At 41.2% G+C, this 12,015-nt stretch overlaps 1 protein-coding gene across 6 annotated transcripts in view; it reads left to right on the forward strand.

Annotated features, from left to right (window-relative positions):
• The first annotated feature begins 40 nt into the window (after positions 1 to 40).
• Positions 41 to 12,015, forward strand: part of Magee2 (MAGE family member E2) — a 195,622-nt gene continuing 183,647 nt past the window's right edge. For 2 of the 6 annotated variants that reach the window (XR_013047994.1, XR_013047995.1), the window contains exons 1-7: positions 41 to 135; positions 306 to 414; positions 1,619 to 1,715; positions 3,095 to 7,883; positions 8,106 to 8,168; positions 10,433 to 10,595; positions 11,705 to 11,868. The gene's annotated coding sequence lies outside the window, so the exon portion shown is untranslated. Of the gene's footprint in view, positions 136 to 305; positions 415 to 1,618; positions 1,716 to 3,094; positions 7,884 to 8,105; positions 8,169 to 10,432; positions 10,596 to 11,704; positions 11,869 to 12,015 lie in introns of those variants that run through there. The other 4 variants (XM_076561807.1, XM_076561809.1, XM_076561808.1 and 1 more) reach the window with 3 other exon arrangements.

The following is a 12,015-nucleotide window of genomic DNA, read 5'->3' on the forward strand; positions in this document are numbered from 1 at the left end:
CCCCGCGGCCCCCCCGCCCCCGCCGCCACCAGAGGAAGCCCTGGCCCCGCCTCATCCGGGCCATGCGGGCGCCAAAGTGGCAAGTTGTTGCTTAGCAACACGCTATTCCTATAATCGAGGTGATAGACGAATTCTGTAAGTCAACAAGGAAAATACGTTGTATGAAAAAAAATTGTTTTAAGTGATGCTGTTTTTAAGTCCCGTATCCACATTCCATTCCTGCTCTCTCTCTCTCTCTCTCTCTCTCTCTCTCTCTCTCTCTCTCTCTCTCTCTCTCTCTCTCTCTCTCTCTCTCTCTCTCTCAGTAAACCATTTACAAGCATGGTATTAGAGACTGGACGGTGGAAATCGGGATGAAGGAGAAGAATTTGCTACCTGCTTTGGAAGAACTAGCTAGAGTGAGGTAACAACGAGGTGAGCTTCATCCTATACTGTGGGAGCAAACCTGAGTTGTCATGATGGGCACCTTAGCCAAACAGGCCAGAAAGATTTGAAGCAGAGGGAATAGCATGGGCAAAGGTTATTAGTGAAAAAGCATCATAAGACCTTGCAAAGAACAATCTAGCTGGAGGAGTGCAGTCGGGGTCTTTGTGTGGTGACTTTTAAAGAGATGAGAATTTTTTTTAACTGGGTTTTTTTTTTGTTTGTTTGTTTGATTGATTGATTGTTTTTGAGACATAGCCGCTTTCATTTCCACAGTGGCTGCACCACTTTGGAATCCTATCAACAATGAACAAGAGTTCCCACATCCTCACCAGCATTTATTGTCAGTTGTTTCCTTGATCTTAGCCATTCTGATTGTAGTAATATGGAATCTCAAAGTTGTTTTAATTGGCATTTCCCTAATTGTTAAAGATGATGAACACTTTTAAAGATAATTCTTAGCCATTTTTCATCTCCTTTTGAGAATTTTCTATTGAGATCCACAGCTGCCTGTCTCCCCCACCTCCAACAGGCCCTTTTTAACTGGATCATTAGTTTTCTTGATTCTTTCTTTTTCTTCATATATTCTGTAGAGTCTACCAATGAATAGCTGCCAAAGACTCTCTCCCACTCTTTGGGCTTCCTCTTCAGCTAGCGTATTGTTCTCTTTGCTGTAAAGAAGTATGTTAGTTTTACGAGGTCTTATTTATTAATGGTTTGCCATAATTCCTAATGAAGTGAAGTCCTGGTCAGAGAGGCTTCCTACACCTATATCTCTGGGGAGCACCGATGTTTTCTTCTAGCAGTTGCAGCATTTCATATTTTACATTGAGCTCTTTGATCCATTTCAAGTTGATTTGGGTTCAGGGTAATGCATATGGGTCTGGTTTCAGTCTTCTCCATGTAGACATCCAGTTCTCATAGTACCACTTGTTGAAGATGCTGTCTCTGCTCCAGCGTGTATTTTTGGCATCTTTGTCAAATATCAGATGGCTGTAAAATTACATGCACTCATGTTTGGGACTTCTATTTTGTTGTATTAATTTACTAGTCTGTTTTGTTATATGATTGTGCTGTTATTATTATTATTTGTAGCATTAGTAGTTGTATTACTGTAGGACTGAAATCTTACCACATTATGTAGCTATGCCACTCCCTGGTATATGTCCAAAGGACTCAATATTCTGTTTTACAGGTATTTGCTCAGCCACGTTCATCACATTCATCATAACAGCTAGAAAACAGAAACAACCTAGTCGTCCTTCAGCTGATGAAAGGATAATGAAAATGTGGTATGTATACACAATGGAATTCTATGTCAACTGTAAAGAAAAATGAAATCAATTTGCAAGTAAATGGATAGAACTAGAAACTATTCCACTGAGTGAGGTAATCCAGATCCAGAAAGACAAATGCGGCATATTCTCTCTGACTTGTGGGTCCTAGTTCTGAATCTTAAGATGTGAGTGTATAACCTGAAGATACCACAGAAACCAGGGGTAGAAGGAACTAGAAACAGGAGAGTAGGATGAATTGGGAAATTGGAAAAATGAGGGTACTTCATTTGGTGGGAATGAGGGGAATCCAGAGGGAGAGGGAAGGAAGAGAAAGAACATTAAAGATGGTTGAAAAAGCCAGAGAAACATTAAGTATATGTGTGTGCATATGTAATTTAAATGAAAATGTAAACGAAGTTACATCCTGTATGGTGATAATACTTCACAAAAGCCAAACCCCAATGTCAGGCACGGGATGCCTCCCTTCAAGTTGTTGATCAGGGGAGTTCAAGAGACTCCCCAAACAATAAAAAGATGTGTAAGGTTAACTTGAAGACAAAATTAAAAGCAGACTAGCTTGAAGGTGGTAGGTGATGGAACAGAAAACACTGATAGTTGAGATAAAGTTTGATATGTTCTGGACCAATTTGATATGGAGAATAAAAGAAAATCAGGATCCTAATATGAACCTCAGACTTTAGAACAAAATGTAGAGGGGGATATTACTGAGTTAGAAGACAGGAGGAAGGATGAGTGTCCTTTGACTAGTTGAGTTGAAATAGCTTATTGCACTCATATAGAGTCAACAAGGCAGAGAGTCCTGAGCAGAGATGTAAATTTGATAGCAGGCACTGTTTAATTGTGCCTTCACATGGAAAATGGTAAGATTGTAAAAGGCACCAAGAGAGACAGGCCAAGGCCATAAGCATCTATGAATAGGCAAGAAAACAAAGACTAAACAGAAAAAGAGTTGTCACTGAGACGTCAGCAAAGTATAAGGCAGAGTCTCACAGGAGCCAAGGGATCAGAAAACTTCTAGAAATAAGTGGTAAACAATGTCCAATAGTCTGATTATACTGAGGCCAGAATTGCTGAGAGGTAATTGAAGTCAGGTGGGAGTGGGTTAAAGAGGCCATGGGAGACAGACGACAGTATCCATAGACAGTCCTGACAAGTTACAAATAGGAAGAGCCATCAGATGGTCTAGGAACTCTGAATTGTGGTAAAGGACAAATAACTTAAAATTGTATTGTTTTAGCCATTTATGAGTAAACAATTCAAAAGTGTTACATATATTGTTTTTCTATAGCACATCTCCAGCAATTTTTTTATGCTGCAAAACTAAAAACTCCATGCTTACTAAACGATACATTCCCATTTCTCTTTCTTCCAAGTTCCTGAAATCACCATTCCGTTTCTCTGAATTTGACTGTTAGATGCTCCCTATGGGTGGGCTCATGTAGTTTTTCTGTTTTGTGACTGGCTTATTTCACTTGATCTAATGACTAACAGGATTACATTCTACTTTAAAGCCAAATGATATTCTACTGTATGTAAATAGTGTGTCTTATTTATCCATGGAGAAGCACTTGGATTACCTTCACCTTTTAACTAATTGTGAATGATAATGCTGTGAACATGAGTGTGTAAATACCACTTTGAAATCCTGCCTTCAGTTACGTTCCTGGAAAGTACATTTAATCATGTGCTTAACGGATTATATTTTAAAATGTTCTGTTTATTTGCAGAGCCTCTGGGACTTTTGAAATTATCATTTTCAGTTTGGAGAGACTGTACTTTTTTTTTTTTTTTTTTTAGAAATTGGCTCTAATGGTGGGGGGAAGTAGGTGAACCTCCGCAGAAACAGGCAGCAGAAGTAGAAAAATGAGGTGTTGCCTCCAAATGCCACTTGTTCCCTTGTACAAAGTACCAGGGAAAAGCTGAGAGAAAGAGGTACTAAGTGTGACCTTAAGAAAACTGCCTCTATAAGTGTTGAGTAGCCCTTCACAGGAGTAGAAGAACCAATTTTAGAAGCAGATGGAGGGTTTGCAAGGAACAGCTGAACTGGGAGTCCATGAGTCTTATGTGCTACCCAGAGATCTGGGTATGGATGTTGAATGTTGACAAATGTAGAGGTCAATAGATAAGAGTAACGTGGAGGAGCAGACTGAAGCTGATTGCTAAATTGCTACATTACAAGTAAACTCAAGAGACTCAACAGGCCTTTTATTTCAGGAAACAACTTATGTAATTTGCTTTGTTTGATGTTTTAGGTAGCTATGTTGCTTTAAGTTTTTAAAATTAAAACATATAATATGTGAATAATGTATTAGACTTATTTTTAATATTTTAAAATAAAGTAATTGTTTATTACTCAGCTATTTGCTGACAGTCATTTGCATTGACCAGTAAGTAGATCTTAACAATATTGGATAAGGGTATTTCTTCTAACCTAAAACTGCAAGAAACAAGACTATCACCTGGAGTTTTCTTCTCACTCATAGGCAAGGAAACTAGCCCAGACAGAGCTATTACAATAATTATTTGCATTTATGCCTATTGTTTCAGACTTAAAGTAGCTATTCAAACATTGAAGAGAAGGATTAGATGTAAATGGCAGTTCACAAAGGGTCAATGGACTTTCAGGAGACGTTATGAATTACTGCTCAGTGCCTGAACAACAGCACTGTACTGGTGTCCACTGACAACTGGAAAGCAGGATCTCTGCAGTAAGATTGGAAAAAATGCTGTAGATGAAAATTATAACCCTAAGCACAATAGGAAAGCATACAGGCAACAATAGAACAGTAACATTCCTTTCTGCACACCAGACATGCTTTCTGAAACAAAAAAATAAATTAAATAAACTTTTAAAAAAATGCTAAGAAACAGAAAACTCAGAGAAGTCCCAAATCTAGAAAGATTCATCTTGTGATGAGGAAAATGGATGGAAATTGAAATCACCATGTTAAGGAAAATAAGCCAGACAAAGACAAATACTACATTTTACATCTGAAGAATCTAGATTTAAATATGTTTCTGTATGTGTAGACAAAAAACAGAAAAAGGGACGTAGAAATGAAACAGAAAGAGAGAATGAGAAAGAATGATGCAACATTTGTGATAAATACTTAAAATAAGATTTACTGTATAATCTTAAAAAATGATGACCCAATAGTAGCAAACAGTTGTTGAAATCTGATATTAACTACCAGTGCTTATTTTCTGGTCAGTTATTCATTTCAAAGGTCTTTTGGTTGCCCAGCCCTTGAAAAATGAAAACAGGAATGCTTTCCTATGGAAGAACTCAGACTCAGAGGAAGCAGGAAAGCAGGATGGACAGTACATAGATGAGGTAAACAAGCCTCAGGACAGCACATAGATTAATAGCAATGGGTTAATTTAAGCTAAAAATATAGCTAGCTAGAAATAAGCCTAAGCTAAGACTGAGCATTCATAATTAATAATGTCTCTGTGTCATGATTTGGGGGCTGACGGTCCAAGAAAGCCTGCTACAAATATGTATGTATGTGTGTGTGTTTGCATGTGTGTGGTTTAGGCCAGAAACATCAGATACTTTGGAGCTGAAGTTTTAGGCAGTTGTCAGCTGCCAGATGTGAGTTCTGGGAACCCAAATTTAGATCTTCTACAAGAACAGCAATCACTCTTAACCACTGAGATATCTCTCCAGTCACACTTTTTGATTGTGTATCATGTACTATAATCTAATTATTATACATGTTCCATGGCTGGAAAATAATGAGTATTATGTGATTGTTGGTTTCAGTGTTCAATTTATAGGCATTCAGTTAAGTTTGTTCATTGCATTTCTCAAAACCTCTGAATTCATTTATTGCTGTCTTGGGGTTCCTATTGATGCGGTAAAAAAACATGACCAAAAGCAACTGGAAAAGGAAAGGATTTATTCTTTTTATGTTTTATTCATCACAGTCCATTTCTGAAGGAAGTTAGGGCAGGAACTCAAGGCAAGAGCCTAGAGGTGGGAACTGAAGCAAAAGCAAGTCATGCTTACTGGTTGCTCCCTGGAGCTTGCTCAGTCTGCTTTCCTGTGCCATCCAGGATCACATGCCTAGAGGTGGCACCCCGCCCCCCCCCTACTGAGCGGGTTCTCCCACATCAATCAATCAAGAAAATGCCCTGCAGACTTGTCACTAAGTCAAACTTAGGCATATTCTCCATTGAGAGTCCTTCCCAGATGACTGTAGCTTTTTGTGAAGTTTATTTGACGTGTTGTCTCTCAGCTTTGTGTTGTCCAGAATCTCACCTCCATTCTGCCTCATTGCCATCAAGCGCTATTTCAGTTTTCCCAATGTGTGAGGTGATCGTTTCCTGCTGAAAGAACACACTTCTGAGCTTCCCATGTGGACCACATTTCTGACCTTATAAGGGTCCCGCAATTCCTGTAGGCATTTTGTCCATCGCTCATGTGGATGACAAAATGCCCCTCACTGTGAATAAACATGGTCCTACCCAAGGTCAGAGCAGACCTCTCATTCTTTCTGCCTTCTGTCTCTCTACATGAGGTAAGAAAATTCATTCCAACAGGCCAGCCAGAAACTCCAGCCACTGCTTTTTTGTACCCAGTGAACATAATTGCTTTTCAGGAAGGAAAACTCAGAAAACAACATCAAATACTCATAATTCCAACAGGTGATAAACTAAGTCTTTGAATTAGATTCCTAATTATGCTATTTACTAGTTTTAAACAGTCCTCATATATGTATATGTATGTAATTATATGTATATTATACATACACACACACACACACACACACACACACTTTTAAAATGAGAACAAATCTACCCACCTTGTAGTTATTCTGCAACTACTCATACAGTGTGGAGTATTAGGTAACGTAGGAGGCCCGCTCAATATATGACAGCTAGGTACAACTGTATTAATATTTTGGTCACAGAACTTAATCACTTAATCAATTGTACTCGGAGGCCTGGGGTTTGGAAGGTTTTTAATGGCGAACCCTTATAAACAAGATTAGGTGTTTTTTATAAAAAAAGAAATGTAATGGGAAGTGAATTCCTTGACACCTCTTCCATTTTGTGATTAAACAGTTCCTCCCGAATACCAAGCAACAATGTTACATTTTGAAAGCAGTGAGAGGTCATAACCAGTTCGTTCCTTTGTCTTGTATTTCCCAACCTCTAATATGGGAAAATTAATTTCCAATGGTTATAAAGTACCCAGTCTGATTTTTTAATAGCAGCACAAACTAACCTACTATGCCTTTATTTTCTATTAATAATCAGCACTATAAAGAAAATGTGCTCTATGGGAGATATAGCTGTTTTTTAAAAATCAAAATGCATATCCGAGAAAATATACAGCAAGTCTAATAATCAAAAAAACACATTAAAAACATTTTTTCCAAAGCCGGGCGGTGGTGGCGCACGCCTTTAATCCCAGCACTCGGGAGGCAGAGCCAGGTGGATCTCTGTGAGTTCGAGGCCAGCCTGGGCTACCAAGTGAGTTCCAGGAAAGGCGCAAAGCTATACAGAGAAACCCTGTCTCAAAAAAACCAAAAAAAAAAAAAACATTTTTTCCCCAGCTACTCTTTTATTCATCAGATTGGCTCAGAATTTGGAAAACCTGGGGGCTATTAAAATGCCAGAGAAGGCCTGTGTGTGTCTACAAGGAAGCAGGTTTTCACTGAGGTGCCTTTTTTCTAAACACAAAGGGCGGAGGGAGAGCGGACCTGCACGCTCTCGTGAAATCATGCTGCCACCAAGCGGTAACGTTTCACAGGCGAAAACAAAGGCCAGAAGGATGTTTTCTTTATCTCCGGACTCTGGCTGTTTGAACTGGAATGGACCAGAGAAGACCCAGAGCGAGACAAAAAGAAAAGGGGAGGCAAAAAGCCGACTGACCAGAAAGCCCCACTCCCCAACCCGTGAGGGTGACCCGGAAGTGAATTCGGAGTTGATTGACATGTAGTTCCTTCAAATCAGAGCCTGGTAGCCGTAGCAACAGTATAGGAAGTCCCGGCGGTTTTAAGTTGCGGTTCCGGTGTTCAGAACGCCAAGGACGATGGGAAGCTTGAATTTGTTTATCTAGCTTTAGGCAATTCAGTTCACTCTTCCGTGCTGCCGAGAACCCCTCGGACTCCGCCACCCCACCGGGATGGACCGAGGTGGCTTCCTTTGCTGGTAGGAATGAACGCGAGGAGGTGGGAGGTCGTAGTCTTCCGACCTTATTACTTGGACGTGTGCAGTGGGCTGTATAAGGAGATGTTTGGCGGGAAGTTTCTTTGGTCAGGGCTGGGGTTGAGTGGGGAGAAGGGAAAGCCAGATGGCGCTGGGATTCGCTCTGGGACGCATCTGGCGCAGTCCACACACCTGTCCAGACATCTCTTTGTCCTTTTCGTTCAGGAAACATCTGACTCTATAATGTTCAGACCCTGGAGACCTGAGACACATCGACTTGCTTCTCAGGTACCATTCATTCTAATATGTGGAGACAGACAATAAACAAATTATTGACCTAATTTCAGATAAACATAAGTAATAGAAAATAAAACAGCCCCCCCCCCCAACTAAAGTGGCTCTAACTATCTTCATTTGAACTAAGTGGTCAGATCCTACTTCCCAGAAATGATGATTGAAGACATTAGGAATGGTGTGATATGGCTTTAATGACTTAAAAGACAGATGTTTATGGCTTCATTCCAGACTTTGAAAACTAGCATCAGAATAGGAAATACTACTAAAAGGGTCCAATGGGATGAAAAAGTGCCAGCACTAGAGCTTGGGTAACAATGCATGCTAGGGCTTTGAGCACTTGGGTTAATGTGATACCTCAGTAAAACCCCCCACTCTATCCCCTACAGACAAAAAGAAGCTTAAACCAGGATTCCTAAGTGTAGATAAGAACTTAGGCCCCTTTTCCCCAGGTGGCTGTATCTGCTACAGGGACTTTGGAAAACAGTCAGGATATTCGACCAAAAGACTAAAAAGGGAGGCGGGTTAAAATAAATTATATGGTCTGTGCCTTTAAGAACTAGCCTCACAAAGAAAGGGGAGCGCTCCTTCCAACCTCCCTGCTGTGAGTGAGAGGTTTGGAAGAGCCTCCCTGGAGACTTGTAAACTTAGAAAACACCTTACTTTTGCATTCTGTACCTAAAGTCTTCAGTGACGGTTTTGGGGACTGTGATCTAGGCCAGGCCAGTTTCAAGTCCCCAGAAATGATGGCGCCAGCCCCAGGAACAAAAGAACAGAGTCAGGATGTCTGATGGTAACCAATTAACCACGAGATGCCCCTCTCCAGAGATAACAAGACCTGACCCCGGAGAAAAGTTGTAAAACTCCTGACAAGGCAAACAGATAAGATAAAATAAGATAAAGTTCAGGCCCGGGAAAAACTTGACCAATCAAGGATGGACCCATACTAACCCCCTCCCCTCTAAGAAATTTTATGGGTTTTGCCTATAAAAACTAACTTCCCCAAGAAAGAGGCACTCCTCCCTGCCTCACTGTATTGGGTGTAGGAATGAGTCCCTGTCTAGACTTGTATCTGCAGAATAAACCTTGCTGTTGCATTCTGGACACCCAAGATCCCTGGTGGTCTCTTTGGGGGGTCACAATCTGGGCATAACAGTTAATGCTCCCAAATAAGACTTCTAAACCCTAGAGGCCAGAGGGTGGGGGAAGTCTGATTCCCTTCCTTTTTGTGTTCTGCTTTCCTGCTTTGTCTCCTTTCCCCATGGGTCCTGGGATCTTACTCTTCCAGACTGGGTGTGTGTGGGCTTCACTTTGCTGTGAGGAAGGAGTGTACACAGACAGACCTCCAGTACTATCAGAGGTGGGTGAAGTTTTAATTCTGGTTAAGAGTTTGGACTAGGGCTTTGCTGCATTGTGATCATTACTGGTGTTTTAAAGAATCCTGTGGTTCAGCATGGTGCAACCATGACAACAACAACATGGTAAGTTGAGTAAAATAAACAGGCATATTGTTAGTGTGCAAAACTAGAATCCTTCCAGTTAGCTCCAGTCTGCTTCATGCTTGTTTGTTTCTTCCTGTTCCGTATCCCCCTTCCTCTTTGTTGGGTTTTATCAGCGCTTTTACCCTGCGAGGAAAAGTCACGAAACACGACAGAATCCACTAACAAGCGTTTTATTAAGATTAGGAGAGAGCGATAGATCTGCACAGGCCTGTGGAAAGACACGTGTGTGAAGGGGGCCAGGGATCATGGTGCCGACTTACAAAGGTTGAGCTGCACCTGCGCACACAGGCCCATGTGGCTATTCCACGCATGTGCATAGATCACATGGTTGCGCTGCGCCATTTACGCAAAGCCATGGGGTCCTGGGTCATGCTAGACTTTTGAATCGGAAATGACTGGGCAGAAATGACTTGGTGTCCCACCGGGCATGCGCAACATGCAGGGTCATGGGTCACGCAGGACGTTTGACCCGGAAATGACTAGGTGGAAGTGACTAAGCGTCCCACCGGGCATGCAAGACCATGCCCAACCATGAGGGCGTGTTGGGAATTTCGGTCGCTCTTCTCTCCCCATCTCTTCCCTTTTTACTCTCTCCCCTCCCAGTCTCAGTTCACCTGCCCTATGTCCCCTCACTCCATCCCTTTTATATGGTCTCAAGTAGCTTAGGCTGACTTCAACCCTGAATTTTCTGTCCTTCAAGTGCTGAGATTACAGGTATGTATTATCATCATACTTGACCATGTTCTTCCTTTCTAGGTTTTGAGATGCACAATGATGAGAAATAAAAATGAAAAGATTTCCAGAAAGAAGCCATAAGATTCAAGGTTTCACAGTCCAAGCTAATGTCCACGGATACTTGACCAAATGATCTGAGAAAATTGCAGTCCTGGCAAAAGAAGTATAACTAGACTAAGGCAAGGTAAATGGCTAAGTAGGCAGGGGGACATGAGCTGGCGGTTGCAGGGAGGGTTGAGAATGGCAAGTGGGTTGGCACATTGCTGTAGTGTAAGCTACAGCTACAGCTTGGCAAGATTTCTGCATTTCCTGCTTAAAGACGCCTCACTACTTGACTTTAGCTGGAATAGTAAGGACACCCAGCTATTTTAGTTCAAGACAATGCCAGATTCTTGTCCCATTCTGGTGGATGGCAGCTTGTTGTCTAGTATTTCTTCAGTCAGCACCCACCTCTTTTCCAGATACAGCTATAGGGTGATTTGTCCTCTTTGTTCTAAGTACTATGGTTTAAGATTGTCTGTAGATTGTGCATAATTTAGGTACATTGTTTGGAGGACAGAAATTCCTTTGTAGTTGCGAAAGGGAGGTTAGAGGAAGATAAAATGTCATGCTGTAGTATGTTTTGAGCCATAGTCATTACTGACTGCATACATCCATTTGTGGATGTTTACCAAATGTTTACCAAATGCTAACTCATGCTAAGGGCTTCCTCCGTATTACCTCATTCCAGTGACCTGGACACATTGATAGCTGAACTCCTTAAATATAAGAAACTCAGGCTGAGGTAATTGTAGCAATTTAACAACAGTCCAGCTTCACCTCTAACCCAGTGTTTCTACAAGTATAGTTCCCCAGACCAACAACAAAGGCATCATCACAAGAGAACATGTTAGAATGTAAAACCTAGACTCAATAAATCAGAAACTGGGTTTTGGGCCCAGCCATCTATGTTTTATGCATTTTTCAGGTAATTCTGATATGTAATTGACTTTGAGAATGATTGCTCTAACCGGTGCCCCCGCACCCCACTCTTCAGTAACCAGTAAAACTGAACTTTCCAGGAGCTTTGATATACTTAGACATCACATGCAAAGTGTGAGTCATAGGCTGGTCCATGGACTGTGCTGTAGGCTGTGTACTGTATTGTACCCTGGTTTTCTTAGGTGAGAATAGTTATTAATGAAGTGAAGGATTAGCCTCTTTAAAGTCATGCCTTCTAAGAGCAGACAGGCTATAGGATTCTTAGTTATTCCCACTGTCTATTTTTTTTTTTTTTCAAATATCTGCTTGAAGAGAAAGATGATACAGGAATCTAGGATACAGGAGAAGGAAACAGGAAGGAACCAACAAGCATCAAACCAGACTGGGGACAACTAGAAGATTCCAAGTTTGGCCAATAGGAAGAAATCCTTCCTAAGCTTCATTTGGGAAATGGGGGGCCCTGGTCAAAAAAAGAGGTAAGGAGCAGTCTGAGTATTCATTCCCTGAATGAGATGATGTGTGCTTATTGGCCAGCACTCACCTCAAACAACTTAAAACAAGTTTTGGAAATGTTGGGATTACCATGCTGTAAATGAAGAGCCTGAATGATCTTCTTACCAAAC

Source organism: Peromyscus maniculatus, chromosome X, assembly GCF_049852395.1.
Source record: "Peromyscus maniculatus bairdii isolate BWxNUB_F1_BW_parent chromosome X, HU_Pman_BW_mat_3.1, whole genome shotgun sequence".
In the NCBI taxonomy this organism is placed as follows: domain Eukaryota; kingdom Metazoa; phylum Chordata; class Mammalia; order Rodentia; family Cricetidae; genus Peromyscus; species Peromyscus maniculatus.